The sequence below is a fragment of the Branchiostoma belcheri genome, unplaced genomic scaffold, assembly GCF_001625305.1.
Source record: "Branchiostoma belcheri isolate BF01 breed outbred unplaced genomic scaffold, Haploidv18h27 scaffold48, whole genome shotgun sequence".
In the NCBI taxonomy this organism is placed as follows: domain Eukaryota; kingdom Metazoa; phylum Chordata; class Leptocardii; order Amphioxiformes; family Branchiostomatidae; genus Branchiostoma; species Branchiostoma belcheri.
In genome coordinates this window covers 1361966-1380012 of record NW_017804109.1, presented here as the reverse complement: position 1 = coordinate 1380012, position 18047 = coordinate 1361966, and positions in this window count along the sequence as shown.

The window sequence follows — 18047 nt, the reverse complement described above, 5'->3', positions numbered from 1 at the left end:
TAAACAGCAAATATATAGCTCACCTCCAATTTTAGTCTATATTTGCCAGGATATCATTTGAAATGTTATATTTGACAATGGAATTTATGATCCATTCACTATAATTGCATTACTTTTAGTGTGGGGGACTTGACCTATTGGGCACAGGTGATTTAATTCCATGAAGTACAGTTTCTGTGACCTTGTGACAGTTAAACTACAGGAACCCTACCAGCAGGGTCGGCACTTGACTCGCACTTGACATTGGAATTGATGATCCATTTGCTATATTACTTTTAGTGCGTGGGACCTGAACTATTGGGTGCAGGTGATTTAATTCTATGAAGTACAGTTTTCGTGGCAGTTAAACTACAGGAACCCTACCAGCAGGGTCGGCACTTGACTTGCACTTGACATTGGAATTCGCCACATCTGTGGGTCAGCTGTGGCGAAACCGGCAGGTGACCTTTGAGTCTCCTCTCGTGCCCTCGGGAATCTCAGTTGCCATGGCGACGGCTCAGTCCTGAGGTCTTTGATGTAAGATTTTTATGTGAAGTGTGGAGGAGTGAGAAGATCCAGTAAAACATGCATAGCTCTGCATCCATGAGCTTTTTAACAGAATTAGACAAATTTGGCCCGGCATGGCTTGTCCCCTGCAAACTGATTGTTTTAATGCACTTTTTTTGGCACATTTTGAGATGGAGAACAGTTTAATTTCCATTACATTTATCTCATGCTATGTTTCCAAAGTGTCAAAACGTAGTGTTGATGTCTCACACCAAATCAGCTTAGCTTCACGTGTCAAACTTCAGTATTCAGCGTTGATGTCACTAAATCAGCTTAGTGTGGCCTAATTCAGTCCAGGATGCTTCACGTAGTGAGGAAAGGCCAAGAAGAAACCATGAGCATTTATCATTTATTACGCTGAATTTAGGAAGCCTCTCCATTACTCTTTAATATGATGCATTACGTAGAATCAAAACGGCAAATTGCGCTCTACGCAAAATGCACCAATATATTATGCTCTACATTAAATTAGAGCAGTCCATCTATGCTCTACGCTACATAGAATTCAAACAGCTGATTATACTTTACAGAAAAGGGCATGTAGTGGGGAAAGGCTTAGAAGAAACAGAACTGTTATGAGCAGAGAGCAGGCCCAACCCACTCAGTCATCCAGCTAATCTGTCTCTCAAGCTCGGGTTAACCAAACACACACGCCCGAACCTGACCTTGGGACTCCGCCGCCCCCTTTAGAACCTGACCTTGGGACTGGGCCGCCTCCTTAAGGGGGAGGAGAAGTCTTGGGGAGACTCCTTGACCTCCCTGGTCCTTAAGTGTCCCTCCTGTGTCAGTCTTTGAAGGAACCCAAAGCAATTTCAAGGCATTAAAACTGGATTTTCAAAGTCGATTTTCCGGTCATTGTTTAAATGTAGCATACTGATATCTGTGAAGCAAAAATGCAATGTCACTGATGGAAAAGGGTTGCTTGTTTTGCATTGTAGGCTGGTTCTAGAAATGTATTGGTGGTACACCAAGATGAAGTGACTCCTCATAACATGAAAATAAATTGTAACTCACCAAATTTTCGACTGAATCACTCAGTCTTCACCAGCTTTATGACCCAAGTGCCAAGTGGACACTTGGAAATTTTGGTGAGTTATTTTTGTGTTTTTTGAGTTGGAGAACAGTTTAATTTCCATTATGTGTTTTACCAACTCAGATTAACTTTCATGCTAGTATGAGCTACATGATTTATGATATATTCATCTATTTATTTGTTTATTTATTTATCTAGTATAGTATTTGTTTATTTTGGGTCCATAAAATCAAGCCAGCAAAGCCCTAGTTGTGTAGCAACCCCAAACCTCAGAACACCCCAGCAATCCATTACAAGGACATTGCAAAACATATAAAAGACTGCCAAGAGGAATTACTACAAGAAAGTAGGAAATCTTCCAGACAGAAACGCAACATCTTGGACAGATTTCGGCTTGTCTTGGACAAACTTAGTCTCAACAAAACCAACAAAAGACCACTGAAATGTCAGCTGTGATAGGCTCAGGGGAAATTTCCTTGACGAAAGAGACCTGTTTGTTTAATAAAATTAATTTGTGATGATGAGGGTTAGTGTTTCACTCAAATATTTTCTAATGGGGACTGTTGTGTTGAAAGATGGCGGGAACAAAAATCTTAATTTTATGTGACATCTAGTCCCTTCAGTTTGACATTACCTATTTCAGAAGGAGATCTCTCCTAGTCATAACAAAAAAATCATAAGTCAAGTCTAACAGCAAAGTATCACAGAAAGAAAAAAGTTAATCAAATATTTTATCGAAGTTTTATCAATTTTATCGTAGGCCAACCAGTAGGCCATCAAACTACTAGAAATTCTTGACCCTTGTTTTGAAATGTCTCCAAGTCTGGTTGTGGCCTAACCTTGGCATGGTTGGTGTGACTCTGACGGTGAGATTATATTTCACCATGGAGAAACATGTGGCCTTCCTGCAGCACTAATTAAAACTCAAAACAGTGGCATTAAGGCAAGAGGAGAGACACCTGTCAAGGCAGAAAATGTTTTAACAAAACTTGTTTTATATTTCCTAACTTTCATATGCAGAGAATCACATACTGCTTTTGGAAGCACCGACTTTGTCAATGATTTGTACAAGAAGTTTACATGACATCTAGTGTCAACAAAGACAAAATGGCTACATTGTTGTCAACAGTGTAGCGATTCTGTCTCAGACTAAAGGTCTGCTGAAGCATTCTTTCCCTCACATGTACTTAATCACATTTGATTTCTGCCACACAATTGTAACACTTCTACTAATTGTTGCATTCAAATGTAACAGGTGATCTGTATCATCTGACACGTGTGTGAACAGAGGTACACAAGCACAACACAGAAAGAGTGATTACGGGCTACAGTGTGCTTTTATTTCACATGATTGATGATAAATGATTCAATTCTAATTTGAATATGACCTCAAAAATTTTGAAAATTATATGTTTGATGAAATTACCCAAATTGGCTGTCGATCATGAAATCAGATACAGGGGATAAAGAATTAATTAATTGATTGATTGATTGCTTAATTAAGTAATGGAATTTAGATGTTAAAAGGAGTTAAAAGAAAGGAAACATTCTTATCATCTTGCCCCGCCAGACTTAGGTTCAAAGGTGTGGCCTATTAATCCAAGTCTTAAACATTTAATGAAGAAGTAAATCAAAGAATGAACCACATTGACTTTAAAAAATTGTGACCCCTTCTAACCCAATGCCCAGGGTCAGACCAGAAACTCAAGAATCTTAATAAACCTGAACTTGAAGAAAGGAAACATTCCTTAACCCTGACCCTGGAGGCATTCAGAATAAGGCTGGTTTAAGTCAAGACATTTAATGAAAAGGTAAATCAAAGAACGAACCACTGCAAAGCAGACTTCAAGGAAGCGGCAACCTCAACTTAACTCAAGGCAAGGGTTCAATGCAAGAATCTCAATAAACCTGAACTTGAAGAAAGGAAACATTCCTTAACCCTGACCTGGAGGCATTTAGAATAAGGCTGGTTTTAGTCAAGGCATTTAATGAAAAGGTCAATAAAAAAACGAACCACTGCAAAACAGACTTCAAGGAAGCAGCAACCCCAACTTAACCTTAAAGGCCATGGTCACACAAGAAATTTGAACTCTAAAAAGGAAGCATTCCAATAATCTTTACCCTGGAGCAACTGAAATGTAAAGCTGTGGCCTATTAAGTTAAATATGTTTAATGAAGTCAGTCAATAAAACAACTCAATGAACCACTTGAAAACAGATTAAGAAAATTGTGCCCCCACCTTAACCTAAGACCAGGGTAGAAACTTGATACACACAAAGGAAACATTCGTATAAACTTGACCCTGAAGCTATCAAATATAAACCTGTGCCATATTAAGCAAAGGAATTTTAGTGAATAAATCAACCAATCAATGACTAAGGCCATACCGACTTAATTTAATATAATACGGATGACATCCTCTGAAGACACCCAAACTAGTGCGTGCAGGCGAAAAAAAAAAATTCTGGCCAAAAATAAAATGCTACTAAACCACAGAAATACAAAGCTGGAATAGTGAATTTGCGGCAGTACATAGCGACGTACAACATTGCTGGTCTTTTGGGGATTTTTATGAATCGGCATTGTACGTATGTACAGTATTCTTGATCATGAGTTGTGGAACTTCTGCAGCCTTTGTGCCACCCGGAATCCTCCAGAGTTACCACCGGCTCCGTATTGCCGTAACTACCATAATGGACTACCCAAGCCTAGAGTCAGGCCAGAGCCTCTTTCTCTCTCTCTCTCTCTCTCTCTCTCTTTTTGAGAACAGGCAAAAATCAATGCACGTGCAGATGTCATCCATAAATTAAGTCGGTGTGGCCAAAATGACTAGCAAAACAGATTAAGGAAGAAAGTCACTGCCTAACCTTAACCTTAGGCCATGGTCAGACAAGGCCAGCATTGCAACATGAGCCAAAGGAAGGAAACTGTCCCATAGTCTTCAACCTATAAACTTTTACAGCCACTTAGTGTAAAGCTGTATCATATTGGAAAGAGGTTGCATAACCTAATCTAATTTAGTAGCTATCTAACTAAGAAACAGCCTGAAACAAATTTCTGTACATGCATGACAGTTTCAAGTTTTCCTGTCATCACTCTTCTTGACTTTTTTTCCCTTTAATACGACATTTTCACTCTGGCTATGACTGTGCCCATGAAAAGAAATGGTAGTGGACCCTTTTCTTTACTTTTCAATGGTCGGTCATGTAATGTAAGAATTTCTTGGACTTGCTGTGAACAGAATTGCATATCAAAGGAGTGTTTATACTACTCTTATAGTCGCCACCTAGTGGGCAGATTTCAAACTGCAGCAGGTAAGACAGCCTGACTGCTTGCCTAGCTATGGGTTATTTCACAAGGGAAAATTCTGATGCCTTTGGAGGTATGTTCCCAACAGACAAAACAGGACTGCCTGGAGCATATGTTTGCTAGAACTTGGTATGTCTGTATGTCTTGGTATGTCTGTATCTTGACAATGTGCCGATTGTCAAGTTCTGACAACTTGTCACCACTACAGACAGATCCAGAGACAGGGGACCAGACTGGGTCTATGTCACTGGAAAGGCTAAAAGGCCATTTGATTAGCCTCTACTCTTTAGGAAGTGGCTAGAAAAGAGTAGAAAGCGGCCAAGTAGACAGATAACGTGTAAGGGGAGTTGGTCTGCTGAAATGGAGTACAGTTGCTGCTCTGCTGCTCTGAAGCGACAAACTGTAACTCATTACCAGACAGACTCCCCTGGTATGTTATCTGTCTATTTGGCCATTTTCTACTCTTTCCAGCTGCTTCTGAAGCCTGGTAGAGGCTACCATTTGATAGGAAAGAATGAAGTCATGGTCATGTTCGCTCCAGACTTGACCACACAGATCACATGTACCAGACAGACTTGATTTGTTGCTGACATTTGGACAGAGCCACAATAAGAGAGATAATTTTGTAACAGGAGGATATTTGATGGGAAAGAATGATTCTGGCAATCACGGTCAAGTTCACCACAGTCTTGACCTCACAAACTACATGTACCACATAGTTGACTTTTTGCTGACATTTAGACAGAGATAACATAACATTTCATGGGACAGAATGATCCTGGCAACTCTTATAAATCATGATCAAGTTCGTCAAAGTCTTGACCACACAGACATCATGTTCTAGACAGCTCATTTCTCACCGACATTTGACAGAGCTGAGAGGATATTTGGTGGCAAGATCAAGATCAAGTTCGTGATTTCTGTATTGCACCATGTCTGATGACTGGTAGACAGACCACCAGACAGCCAGTTTGTCACTGACATTGGAACATTAGGCCACACCAATTTAATAAGTTGGTTCTCCGATTCGCCCTCTTAATTTTTGTTGTTGTTTGTATTCGCAAATTGAATAAAACAAGAAAAAGTTTACTGGTTGCTAGACTACAACTAAAAAATGTTTACATTTTGGCCATAATAGATGAAGAAAGTCTTTGTACTATTCGCCCCTGTTTCATAATTCCCACTAGGTATTTCAAATTTGCCCAAGGCATGAGTACAGAACATTTCCCTATAGACCAGAAATAGCCCTAGACTTGGCAACTGTCATAGAGGCAGTGCCAAGTCTGAGACTTAAATACATACTGTTGGCACAAGATTTAACCCGAACGTAGGCCTGATTTTCAGGGTGACGTGATGACATCCCTGTGTGCTGGTTTTAGCCTTGCAGTTAGTGAGCTCATGGCAGCCAGTTCAAATCCCTGGACTGGAGACTGCACTACTCTTTGTGTTTTAAAATTCCCACTATACATTTCAATGGCTACCACTTTGGCATACAACACACCAGCATCTGTATCTGTATAGCCGGTCTAAACACCCTTTGGCATAACACACCAGCTTCTGTATCTGTATAGCCGGTATAACCACCCTTCGGCATAACACACCAGCTTCTGTAATCTGTATAGCCGGTATAACCGCCCTTCGGCATAACACACCAGCTTCTGTATCTGTATAGCCGGTATAACCGCCCTTTGGCATAACACACCAGCTTCTGTATCTGTATAGCCGGTATAACCGCCCTTTGGCGTAACACACCAGCTTCGCAGGCACGCGGCCCGGCGGCAGCTAGCTATTTTGGCATTGCCATTATGCCTTTACAACTGTTCTAGAGGCAGTGCCAAGTCTGGGACTTAAATATATACTGTTGGCACAAGATTTAACCCGAACGCAGGCCTGATTTTCAGGGTGACGCGACGACTGTCCCCATGTGCTGTTTCTGGCTTGGTTCCCGAGAAAGGGACTTCCTCAGACAGATTGGCAGTAATCCACGACAAAGCCTGTTCACTACGACAAGCTGTCACCATCGAATGTATTTAGCACGTGCGAGTACTCTCCAAGCAGAGGTTGTGGGGGAATGATCGTTACATTTTTATATATGGCCGTTTTTTGTTGTTCTGATCCCTACCCGTCGGTGCCGCGGACCTTCTCTGGCTAATGGATACTGCCTGGCCAATTTGATACTGTATTTTTACCACCGAGAGGGATTGCTTGGAGATTATGTGCGAACCCTTTTCAAAACTTGGATGTGCCAAACAAAAGACTTACTACGTTGGTGAAGATTCAACTCATCCAGGGGGGCCTGCAGGAGGGGGGGGGGTACCGACAACGCTCTACGTTGAATTCGGAAACTTCTCGATTACACTTTACGATAAATTCCAAGTGGCTACAACGCATTACACAGAATTAAAACGCCGAATACACTCTACGCAAAAATATTAGAGCGGTCCGTCTATGCTCTAAGTAGAATTAAAGCGGCCGATTACGCTCTATGGAAAAGGGCTTGCGGGCTCCCATGAACATTCACTGATGAAGGGTGTCGATTCAGCACCCGAAATGTTTGCTGATTAAAAATCTATCCAGTTTAAAAAGACTAATTAAATGAAATTACTTTCTTACTGCTAAAAGACTATACTGTAACTGTCACACCAGTTTTAAAACTGCACACTGGTCAAGTACTGTACTACTAGGTAAAGTTCCATCTTGTCTGCAAGACCGTATGAGTCTTGGCTGAGCCAAGGCCCCCTATGGTCTGGGATATCCCTTGGCTCGAGTTGGCTGAGACAAGGCCCCCTACTATCTGGGAAATCCCCGGGTGAGTTCTGACTGGTCGACTGCCAGCCTGAAGTTGGGCCAATTTGTTCTCACTAACAAGACAGTTTTTTTCATACACAGCATTTTGAAGCCATCTGAAACAGATTAGGAGGTTATTCTGAGTGGGATCTTTTTTTGGGTGTGCCCAGACTTTCTGATCATTAAACTTGTCCTTTGTTTGACCTTGACCTCTGTGCATGACCCTGACCTCTGACCTTAAATGAAGATTCTTCGGCTTTCTCTTGCTTCTAAAGAAAGTCCTTTCAGACATACTTACCGGTAGACTTTTAGATCGTTAAACTTGTACTTCTTTGAACGACCTTGACCTCTGTGCATGACCTTGACCTCCGACCTCACATCAAGAATCTTCGGCTTTCTCTTGCTTGTAAAGAAAGTCCTTTAAGACATACTTACCGGTACTCCTTAAGCTGCTGATGTTGGGCTGAACTAATGCTTCTACTTGTATCATGGCTACCACAATTAACAGATAGCTTTAAACAATGTTTAGAGTTGAATGTTAGGTGTAACGAGTCGATCGGTGTGATGTAGGCAGCTGCCACCGCACTGCGTACCCGCAAAGCTGGTGTGTTATGCCAAACGGTGGTTATCCCAGCTATACAGGTACAGAAAAGTAGATATCTTAGCTATTCTGATGAAAAGATGAAAACTTAACCTTCACCCAGCTGCCTAACGCCATAGCCAATACAAATTTGGTGCCAAGTAGCTTCCTTAGTAGGCTGAAGGTTAATGTACTGGTCACTGTATAACAGTGAGTGAATAACATAATGTATCTAGTAAAAAACATTAGAGGACTTACAAACCACTCAAATGCAAAACAAAGGTAGATAATCAGTCAACCCAATTTCTAAAACGTTAGAAATGACACTACACTCCCTCAACCCTCAAAACGTAATGACCCCAATGCTCTACCAGCTGTGAGAACTGTTTGGAATGTCTGTACATATATATATATATATATATATAGCTCTACCAAGTGTAAGACATTTCCCAAGACATGCCCCCAGACACCTGGCCTGTCAGACAACCTCAACCCACAAGACTCCTCGGAAGACATGGCCGCAAGCTGGGACCTGACACACATATATCACAGGCTATTAAATTCACAGCCAACATCTTCTGAACCAAGCACTCAAGGAAATGGACTTCTAAGTTTGGCACAAATTACTTATAGAAGATATAATCAATTATTACTTAACGATAATCAAGTCAATGTAAGACATTATTCACCTTGGAATGTCTTCTAGCTAATAGTTCTTTGCAAGAGGATAAAAGCTCAGGTATACATAGCATCTTATTACCTAAGTTTGACACAGTTTACTTCTAGAATTGCTACTTCGAGAGTTACTAGTATACTTTGAATGATAGTCAAGACACTCTGATTTAATACCTTTGTTATCTTGGAATGTCTTCTAGTCAATGTGCCTCTGCAAGAAGATACAAAAGAGTTTTCCAACAAGCTACCGGAGTATTCTTTTCATAATCTTAAGAATTAAATTGAAGTCTATCCATATGTAACCGTGCTAAATCTTCAGTTAAAAAAATACTTGACATTAGTATAAACCCCAACAGCAGAGAAAATCCCTACTTAAAACATACCAGTTCGGTCCAGAGCCCAGAGCAGATATCAGACTTGTTCTTCTGCCAGCCACTTCCAGCTGCTTCTAACATACAAGAACACCACTTCACGTCTGGGGTTCAATCATTGTATACATCTAGTAGGGCTGGACCATCACACTGTAAAATGTAACCTGTAGTTTACAGGTATTTTCTAGTTTGGAATCAACGATCTTGGCTCAAAAATTAAGCATGTATTAAAATAGGAGTTGCTCGAAAGTTGGAAAATGAATTAAGTTTCTCAATTCAAAAGTTTGAAGTGTTTAATCGGTAAAATGTGCACTGCCAGACATCCTGCACCCAACTGAAAAATGGTAGATTCCTTGTGGGTGACTTTGACAGAGTCTTGGAGTGGAACCAGGGATCTAGCCAGCACCAGTTTTTCAGTCAACTGCAAGAACTTTGTGGAGTGTGACAGAATTTTTTGAAAACCAATCCATCAACCTTGACAGACAAAATTGATAAAATCTTGGGGTGAAAACATACAATTATACAATTTAGTACAACCAACAACCACTCTCAACCCCATGATTTGCCCCCTGGTTGTTTAAATCATAAAAATGTGGGAAATTAAAGGCTTGAAAATCCAAAATTTGCCCCCGGACCCTGCTATAGATTGTGAGCACTCGTCCCCCAACACACAACCATGAACCTGAGCTGAACGGAAAAAATTTGAGCTGGCTCGAGCTCTGAGTTGAACTTGATGTTGAAGTTCCCAGGCTCCAGCTGAAGGCCAGACTTCTTCAAGATAAGGATCAGACTTAAGATTTCTCAGGGACAAAAACATTGCCTGGAGGAAGTCTGTTCCCAGGGCGGTTTAACTTTCAACTCCTTGGGTCACAGTTTCATTTTGGGGCCCTTAACCTTTTCTTAAGTAAGTAAGTAAGTAATCTTTTCTTGAAAAAAAAAAGTTACTTTTATTAAACTGGATGAAACAAAATTATTGGAGCAGCCATTGAAACAATTCTGAAATTTCAACATTGGATATGGTGAACTGCTAAAAAACTTTAAGTTTGAGCTTGATACAAGTAAAAGATGTAAATCAACAAGAAACTACATAGAAAAAAGCAGTTCATCGTTAAAATCTCAATATCGACAATGTTCTATTATATTTATTTGCTATATATCAAAACATGACATCTTTAGCACACTGAAGTAGCTACATGTATGTGGCTACCAATTCTCTATTGGTTACAGTGTTGGGCAACACAGACAAGGTTAAAATCAGCTAGACTTAAAGTCCATGATATTAATAGTTGACATGTCCAGTCAGCCATTAAATTACACTTCTTGAAGAAAATCTATTCTTAATAGTACCCAACCAAGTGGGGTCAAGCAAAGGCGACTGTGGGCTAACACAAGGTCTTGTTTGTTTTCTATAACACTTCACCCACCATGACAGAACCCAATCACAAGGTCAAACCCCAAGACAGAACCCAATTACAAGGTCGCACCCCAAATTTAACACTTGACCTTCGGAAAATAGGTTTGGCCAACAGTTTCATTAAGTGTCTGGTTCTGATTTCAGAGTCAATCTGTTTTAAATGAGCTGAATATTAAGTGTGACATGAGAACAGGTGTGAGGAGCAGTGTGTGTGTGAATTTTCAGTGGTATGATCTAGATTTAATAATTGCTTCTGGCTGCAAGTTTTGACCAAAATTGATAAAGGTCATCATTATGGCAACTATAGGTTATGATAATCCCTGGTTCCTACATTGTAGTGTCTAACTTCAAAGGAGCTTCCAGAATGTCCTTGGTCAAACATATACTGCATACATGTACTATGCTACAGAAATGCAATCCTCAATGTTTCAAAAATTCAAAATAAACATTCATCGCCATCTAAACCTATTTTAGCTGCCAAACCTTCATTCCTTTTCAATTTATCCTCAAAGAGGCCAAAAAAGACCAAGGAGACCAAGCTAAATGATGGAATTATAATATATATAGCCTGACTAAATCTTGCTAGCCTCTACCAGGCTTCAGGAGGCGACTGGAAAGAGTAGAACTTGGCCAAATAGAGAGATAGCATGCCTGGGGAGTTGGTCCACTATACAGAGTACATTTTGCCGCTCTTGGTAGAGGCTAGAATGCTAGAAAGGCAGCCCAATGTAGCCTCTACCAGGCTTGTGGAGGCTGCTGGAAAGAGTAAAAATTGGCCAAATAGAGAGATAAGGATGACAATGGAGTTTGTCTGTCGAGAGAACATTTCACCGCACCCCAAAATGTTCTCTCAACGGACAAACTACTTTGGCATGCTTATCTCTCTATTTGGCCGATTTCTACTCTTTCCAGCCACCTCCCCAAGCCTGGTAGAGGCTAAGCCCAATGAGGCCTGGTAGAGGGGAGAGGTTGCCTAACACAGGAAGTCCTGCCCCTGTCAACACTCCTCAGCACCAACTGGCTCACCTGGGGAATCTTAACAAGGTGATGACAACATCGCCCTCCAGACATTAACATGTCAGCAGGATCCCCTGACTTCTAGCTGATCCCATCGGTGTCTGTGTTACACAGACTATTCATCTTGATTTTCAAATAAAAGTAAGGATCATTATGTGTGCACTGCATCTTGTCAAAGTAATAAATAAAAATAAAAAAATATCTAGTTGAACTTCGTCAAACTTTTTAAGTCTTCTGTTTCTTTTTGTTTTCAAATGAAAATTATATTTTCTTTGCACAATGATGATAAGGAAAAGAAATATTTTCTTTAAAAGTTTTACCAAATCAGGATCAACTACCAAGAAATATCTATACGCATAACCAACATTATCATAATAATAATAATAATAATGATAAAATAAATGTAACCCACAACCAAAGAAATATTAAGAGAAAAAGATCACATACCTCAATACTTTCCTGACAAAGTTGAATGTCCCTCACTTTGAAGCTAAACAAGTACAAAGTTACAAAGTACAACTAACGTGAGGCTTGTATATATATACCTGCACAACAGTCTGTACAGGTCACACATGTATCATGTACGTAACACTGACATTCTGCCTCTCCTGTCCCCATCTTATACCAACCCCTCATGGCCCAAGGCCAAGTTTGAAAGGAAATCTGCCTTGACAACCTGAACAGAGCCATTAACAGAACATGCCATTACGACCTTGTCATCGGCTAGTCTTTTCAAGGTCGTCCGTTTACCTGACAAAAGGGGCCTTTTAGATACACAATGATCGTCAACTCCCAGCGGAAGTTTGTGACATTATTTTTTTACTAAGTGGTCCTAATTCGGGGTCATTGTACATCGCGCCGCTTGTATAGTCTTTCCCCGGAACAGTGTCTCCGTTTCAATGGTCGTTTATTGAAGTGCAGAGAGCTGAACGGTTACAATAAACTGTATCCTACCTCACGGTTGCCCCCGTGCCCCCATCTCTTCCGCTCATGTACCGAACAGTAACAGAACTGCGACCAGGAAAGCTTTTTGCCCATGTTTCGTGGTAAACATCACCCTTTCAGGTGACAGAATGGACAAATGTGGGCAGAAGTTCAACGTAAACCCTAGTCCTATTGAGCGTGTAGGTTGCGTGCTCCGTGGCACATAATAGCGTATCTTTGTTAAGGGCACCACGTTTACCATCTCACCTTTCTCACTTACAGAAGATTACCTTACTCAAGTCACTTTCTTAACCTTCTTAAAGAAACGTTTTCCTTCGGGAAGAAAAAAGCTGCTTTCTCAAGGGCAATATTCCAAAATATTTAAGAAACAGAAGTTTTCAGACATCATAATGGGCCTTGTTGATCAAATATGCCCCACGTGCCCGATTGTTTACACGTAAACGTCTTTGTTTACCTTCGCTTTAAAGGGATAAACACGAAACAACAGTTGCGGAGCAGCCACCCTGACAGAATTCGGGAGGGGTTACATAAACCGACGCCAATCAAAACATGATTCCCTTCCTCCAACACAAATACTGTGTTGACTTTGTAAGAATGGGAGGAGGCATGCAGCAGTGACTACAGTTTAATTAGTGTCCAATACAAGATTGCGTTACAGAAACATCAATGCCTGATTGTTTGTGATCGGCAGCACGTGCAACACAACTACCTGTCAGTCAGTCGTGGGGGCCTGCATGGGGGGGTCCCGACAACGCTGTACGGTATATTACGCTACAGTAACGATTACGCTATACAATAAATTCCTAAGTGGCTACAACGCATTACGTAGAATTAAAACGCGACAATTACGCTCTATGCAAAATACACCGATTACGCTCTACGTTGAATAAGAGCGGTCCGTCTACGCTCTATGTTGAATTAAATTGACCGATTATGCTCGACAGAAAAGTGCATGCGGGCCCCCACTTGTACCTTGTCAGAAGGCTTTATGGGGGAGGGTGATTACGAATTACACAAAATTTTCACTGCCAATTATCAATTACGTTAAATTCTCAGAGCTAATTACGAACAATTGCAAAATGTATTGTGTGATGGCCAATGTACTTATTACGAATTATGCTGATTTTGGGTGGCTGCCTACGGATTACAAAGACTAAAAAGGCCTGATTACGCTTTACGAAAAAGGGCATGCAGGTCCTCCAAGTAACCGGCTTCACGGTTTTGTATTATAAACAATCAAACATCTATAGGCACTCAACAATCAACCATTGACCACTGCAACTTCCGTTCCATTATGCACACTGATTGTATAACCTTACATAATACTTGATTCAGTTCCAAAATCGTCAATGCTTGATTGTTGAGTACATCAATGATCGATTGTCAATTGTGTAAAACCGTGAGGAGGGTACAGTAGATATTGTGGTTTGATTGACACCTTTCCAGTGATTGACAGGTGGTTGCATGTGTCAATCAACCCTGTATCCCGTCACCTGCTTTAATTTGGACAATGAACAATAGAGCATTGACGATGTGAAACAGAATCATGTCTTATACAAAATGGTAAATACTGATCAGACCCCACTCACTGCCCCCTTCTTTTTATTAAATGCATTATGATTATGCATTATAAACAAATAAACCTTTATAATTATGTGATTCTGGAAAAAGTTTTGAACAAATCTGTCAACCTTGATGGACAAAATTGACAGAAATCTTAGGAAAACATATAAAGACATAAAAAAGAACAACGACAACCACTCTCAACTCTATTATTTGACTCTCAAAATGTGAGAAATTGCAGTGTTAAAGGCTTGAAAATTTACCCCAACCCTCCTACATGTAGATTGTGAGCACTTTCCCCCCAGGTCCGATCATGAATCTGGGCTGACGGGAAACAATTTCCAGCTGGATAGAGCCCTTAGGTCTGAAGTAAGGAGATGAAATGTGTGATGTCTGTCATCTACATGTAGGTGGCCTTGGAATTGTACACTTTCTAATCAACCAGGAATATCTGCAGTGGCATCTAATAACCAAACTAATCGAATCCAGGCAAAGGAAAACGTCCCAATATGAAATTAAATATTCCCCCACTCATTCACTGTCAACCATTCGTCAATCACTGTCATTGCTACTGTCCAATTCTGACCCTCATACCAGTAGTCATATGATCACCTGCACTCCAGAAAACCTCACCCGAAAACAGCACTTCAACAATTATGGCAAAAAGGCTCAAAATATTTGTGTTCCAACTCTAAGTAATTGGGACTTACCCAAATTTTTGGCTAACTCCATCATCAGCCTTGTTCACGGAATTTACTTAGCGTTGGAACGTAAAGTTTTAGCCTTTTGCCATGATGTATTATACCAACGCAGATGACAACACTTTGACAAGTTCAGCTGGCCATGACCAACTTGGTAGAGACATTGTCACTGTAAGAAGTCTGAGGGAGGAAAGCAATTAAAACTTAATTTCAGGAGGTTAATCTCTGCATATGACATTATGACATACACTGATAAAAACCCTTTATCAAGGTCACTCAACATGACCTTGTACTAGTTGTAGAGACATCATCAAGTTGTCAGAAATATAGTCTGAGAGAGGAAAAAAAGCAATTAAAACACAACTTCTGGAGGTTAATCTTAGCTTTATACCATTTGTGATATTACATTACATAAAACCAAACAGGGACAAATAGAACACCTCATCAAGGTCACTGGCACGACCTTGGAGAGGAAATACAACCACTGTAGAAGACTGAGGGAGGAAAGTAACTAGAACTTTTTAAAATTAGTTTTTCAGAAGCCTGCCTCATAATTTGCCTGAATTGTGCCCTTAGAAACACCAATAAAAAAAGAACACTTCAACAAGGTCACCCAGCATGACCTTGAGAGGTGGGAGGGGGGTCAGTTGACAGGAAGGTAAAGAGGACTGATGGAGGAAAGTGATTGGCTATTAACTTCAGGAGCTTATCTTAGCATGTTGCCAAGATAAACTTGGAGATAAAAAACACATCAAGGCAGGGCTCGAAATTAACGGTGTCCCGATGGCCACTGATCACTAAAATTCTGGCCGGGACAGCTATAAAGACACTTTGGGATATTTTGGGAACAATAGAAAAATAATCAACCACAGAATGTCAGCCCTTCTTTTGTTCACCAGGCACACATCCTGGCTTTTGGCTCCGGAAAAGTCCCTTCAAATTTTCTATTTTTGTCATACAAAAGTCATACAATACTTCTGAAAAACAGGTTGGGAAAGTTCATCCTCACTTCGGGACAGTTGAAATTGATATAGGGACAGTGCTGGGACATTATAGTAAGAAAAGTTCATTTTGAGGCCTGCATCAAGGCTCCAAGTACTCAAATAAAAACTGAAGATAAATGCGGAGATAAAAAACACAGTAAGCTGGTGAGTACTCAAGTGTAACACATCAACAAGTGGCCCATTAAAAGTGATACAGCATGAAAATGGGGTCATTGACCCACAAATTACCTTCTTTTTGAGGCAATTTGATTTAGATTGAGATAAGGGTGATTTTCTTGTTATGATACACCACAGCTTAGCTCTTATTTCACAGAGGGATATCTTGATATCAAAGAGTTCTTTGGTACAATGACAATCTTTGATACAATGACAAAAACTGTTATGTTAATGATTAATATTTTATTATTCAAAACCAAGAACGATTGGTTGGAAACTACATGTAACTTGGGGCAACGTTATTTGAAATTTTCATATTTGTCAGCTAGACCAACAACTTTTCAGCAAGCTTTCAGGAACCTCTGATCCTCTGTTAAAAGTACAGATTGTAACGGTTATTATTAATAGTAAATACGCTAAGATACCAAAGTACCACTTAGACCTGAAATATTACATGATTTTGAAGATTAAATTTCATTAAAACTGTGTCAAAGTGAGAGTTGAACAATCCCCAGGTCTTCAAGTCTTAAATAACCTCAAAAAATAAATAAACGAAGAGTCCCTCTCCCCACTTCAACAAAACTACAGAAACCCTCAAGGGCCCACTGAGGTTTACTCGACAAGCCAATCTGCAAAATTGATGAGATTTCAATCGGTTGGTGTTGAACAATTGCGGGTCTATTAACACTTGTCGTGTACATTAAAACCTCTTCTACTTAAAAAAACACCAAAATAAAGAACCTCTGTCCCCATAATGGACAAATTGTCACAAGAGATGAGTACAAATTGATGAGATTTCAATTGGTCCAAGTTGAACAATTGCGGGTCTATTAACACCTGTTCTGTGCATTAAAACCTCTTCTACTCAGAAAACACCAAAATAAAGAGCCTCTGTCTCCACAATGGACAAATTGTCACAAAAGTACAAATTGATGAGATTTCAATCGGTCCAAGTTGAACAATTGCGGGTCTATTAACACCTGTTGTGTACATTAAAACCTCTTCCACTCAGAAAACACCAATATAAAGAGCCTCTGTCCCCACAACGGACAAATTGTCACAAAAGTACAAATTGATGAGATTTCAATCGGTCGGACTTGAACAATTGCTGGTCTACTAACACCTGTTGGGTACATTAAAGCCTCTTCTACTTAAAAAAACAGCAAAATAAAGAGCCTCTGTCCCCACAATGGACAAATTCTCACAAAAGTACAAATTGATGAGATTTCAATCGGTCCAAGTTGAACAATTGCGGGTCTATTAACACCTGTTTAGTACATTAAAGCCTCTTCGACTCAGAAAGCAGCAAAATAAAGAGCCTCTGTCCCCACAATGGACAAATTGTCACAAAAGTACAAAGCCAGGCCCTCAACTCCCAGCTGACTTAACGATGCCATTAGAAGGAACCACCCACTGTTTGACCTTCAGACAATGTCACTCTTTTCTCAAGGTCAGCGATCACGATCAGCTGGCCTGCTGTCAAAACGGGAGAAAAAGTAGCGACTGTGTGGCGAGTGAGTGGCGCTATTGTAGCGGGGCATGTGACAGTTTGGATGGGGACAGTGGCACCTTTGTATCACCTGTAGGACGGAACAATGGACAGGTGGAAATTCAGAACACCTGAGAGTGCAGGAACACTGAAGGTGATTTGTTCTCTTAAGTGAATCCCAAAGCTACTGTTGAGTGATGATGAGTCAAAAGTAGCCAGGAACACCTTTGCCCTTTCACAAAAAGGATTATATTTTATTTGTTGTCTCTCAGTGAACTGGATGAAACTAAAAAAAAAAACTGACTTCTAACATTTTTTTACAATTTTTCTTAAAGATTAAGTAGTGGTTCAGATTCAGGATAGCTTTAACTAAAAAAAAACTAACTTCCAAGATTTTTGTAATTCTGTGAAAATTTTTTTACAATCTTTTTTAAGATTAAGTAGTGGTTCAGATTTA